This window comes from Mus caroli, chromosome 18 (genome assembly GCF_900094665.2).
Source record: "Mus caroli chromosome 18, CAROLI_EIJ_v1.1, whole genome shotgun sequence".
NCBI classification, from domain to species: Eukaryota; Metazoa; Chordata; class Mammalia; order Rodentia; family Muridae; genus Mus; species Mus caroli.
In genome coordinates this window covers 6,470,690-6,473,620 of record NC_034587.1, presented here as the reverse complement: position 1 = coordinate 6,473,620, position 2,931 = coordinate 6,470,690, and the positions used below count along the sequence as shown (strand labels likewise).

Genomic DNA, 2,931 nt, shown 5'->3' with positions numbered 1-2,931 from the left:
ACAAAAGTTAGGTGTTATTCTGATTTGTCTGCCTTTATATGTTACTTGGTCTTTTTTTCTTTGCAGCTTTTAATACTTAGTTATTGCATTTAGTGTTTTGATTATTATGTGTCACTGGGAGTTTCTTTTCTGGTCCACTCTACTTGGTGTGCTTCTTGTACCTTGATAGGCACCTCTTTGTTTAGATTAGAAAAGTTTTCTTCTATGATTTTGTTATAAATATTTTCTACATCTTTGACCTGGGTTTCTTTCTCCTTCCTCTATCCCTATTATTTGTAGATTTTGTCATTTTATAGTGACCCAGATTTCCTGGATGTTTTGTGCCTGTGGTATCCATTTCTTCTATATTGTCTTCAATGCCTGAGATTCTCTTTTATCTGTTGTATTCTACTGGCAAGGCTTACCTCTGAGGGTTTTTTTTTTTTTTTCCTTCTTCTTCTTTTTTTCGAGACAGGGTTTCTCTGTGTAGCCCTGGCTGTCCTGGAACTCACTTTGTAGACCAGGCTGGCCTCGAACTCAGAAATCCACCTGCCTCTGCCTCCCAAGTGTTGGGATTAAAAGGTGTGCGCCACCACACCCAGCACCTCAGAGGTTTTTTGTTTGACTTATTTTTTTTTTAATTTTTATTCTTTAATCTTTTTTTGAACAAAATGTTTTATTATTAAAATAAAAACATTTTTATAAAAGCATTACAGAGCAAAAAGCTGTATTTACACTGAACAATTCAAGATCCAATTGAGCATCACAGAATACAGATTAGGCGCAGCTGACAGGCTACACAGGTGAGGGACTCAGTCACTTTGTCACCAGTACTGAATAACCCACCTGTAGGGAAAGAGGAGGGAGGGTGACTCCAGGCACCTGCCCATAAACTAGACTGGCAGAGGTAACTCGTTAACAAGTGGTTCAAAGCTACCCATCTCTAAAAAGGTTACTTCACATCCTTCCAAACGTGTTTAAAACCTAAATAGCAACCCTGGATACAACCCCCAGGGTTACCTCTTTAGGAAACTGCCAGGATCTAAAGTGACATTATTAAGGTTAAGTTTCTGAAGTAGAACACCAAGGTTTCAAATCAACCCATTGCAGAACTACCATCTTTAATTTCCCAGAATGCCTTTTCTATAGCAATTTAAGTAATTATGGTACCACGTTGCCACAAACCTTTGGGTGACTGGGTAAGCCAGATGACAGCAGCAACGGTGTCAGCTGTGACAAGACGTACACTGAACACAGCACCCAAGAGCTGTATTTCTCCAGAAAGCCATCCAACATGGCCATACTCAAGTTTACAATAACTACCTAATTTTTCCTCATGGTTTCCAGTCCTTCCTGCCTTGGCCTTTTCATTTAAAACATCAGCCAATATAAACACTAGACACGAAACTATGCATGGATTCTGTGTAAACAAGTTAAAGGGCTCTTCTCTGCAATTCATCACAACAGTTGCTTCACAATACTACTGTACCCCAAAGTGCTTGGGTATGTCCTGATCAAACAAATTCTCAAGCTGCCACTTAAAGATAGCCCAGAATCTAAGTGGTGGCAAAAGATCAGGGAGGCTACAAGGTGGGGCCAGGGCAAGCTCTGAGACACTACATATCGCTAAAATGTAATGAGTTGCATGACTTTCATGATGCTTCAGAAACAAGTGTGAGCTACGAGATCAATGCGACTGAGTTCTAAGACAGACTGATGGACAAGATTCTTACTCAAGTTCCCATCAACGACAATGTCAAGAACAAGAGAGCCTTCAGAGGCCGAAGGCGGGAAGATAATCTTCAGGCTCTACGCTTGCTGCTTCAAATTCCTGCTTCAGACTTTTCAAGTAAGCGTGAACGTTCCCAAAGCCGTGATACTCTGCTAAATACACCAGGACTACGGTGACACACCATCCATCACGCTGGCGGCAGAAGCTGCAGTTGCAAATTCCTCGACAAGGTGGGCAGTGCCAGTTTGGATCCAGCAGAGCATCCTTGACCTCTTCACCATAGTGGTTTCGAAGGCAGGGACCTCAGAACTGGCCCCGGATGCCCCAGTAGTCTGGCTTTCCGCAGTTGGTTTTGGTGTCAGTGGTTTTCTGGCGACACTGATGACACGTAGAACCCAGAGATCGGTTGTAAATCTTCTCTCGTGAGTTGCTGCAGATGTTCCTAATCTCTTCCTCTGTGTCTTCTTCTATTGGTGGGATTATATGCGGAAGGGTCATGGATCCAGGGCTCTGACTTCTGGGCACATCATTGTCGTTCATGTAGCTGTCCAAGGACTTCCTCTTACCAGCATGTACTTATTCTCTTCCTCCTCCTCTTTGTCCTACTCCTCTGTGGGCAGGGCACCCAGGGAACCCAGGATCCGGGACCTTGACCTGGTAAGAGGTCGAGTTCTCCATTCCGGGTTCCTTCTGGAAGCCATACCTGGGAATGCGCATCTTCTAGGCAACTTTGAATCTTTGGTTCTGTGGCCTGGGAAGGAATGTCTTCCAGAGAATAAGCCAGGGACATGTCCTAATTCTGACATGAGTTTTGCAAGCATTGCTTTGATCTGCTTTATATTTAAGGCCCTCTTCTCCAGAAAGTTCATGCCATCTTCTTCTTCAGCGTTAGAATGGGAATCGTTTTGCAGAGCTCTCAGAGGGCTTTGGGGGCACTGCTTTTTTTGTTGGCCACCCTCTGGGTATTTCGTGCCGGAAACTTCATTGCTACCCTGAGAGGCCCTGAGTGCCCGCACTGACTTTGGGTCCTGCAGCCTTCCCTGTTGAACTGCATGCAGTCTTGTGTTTGCAAAATTATCAGAAGCAAAGCTGTCACACTGTCATCAAAAGATGACGATGTCTCCATGGAAATCAACTTCATATATCTGATATTCTTTAAGTTCTTTACTTTGAGAGCCTTTTGCCGCACGCAGTGAGCCTCCATGCTGGCGGCGGCACCC

General features: G+C 43.9%; 1 pseudogene; it reads right to left on the bottom strand.

Moving 5' to 3' along the window:
• Nucleotides 1-1,753: 1,753 nt before the first annotated feature.
• On the bottom strand, nt 1,754-2,915 carry LOC110285106 (annotated as a pseudogene).
• Nucleotides 2,916-2,931: the final 16 nt, after the last annotated feature.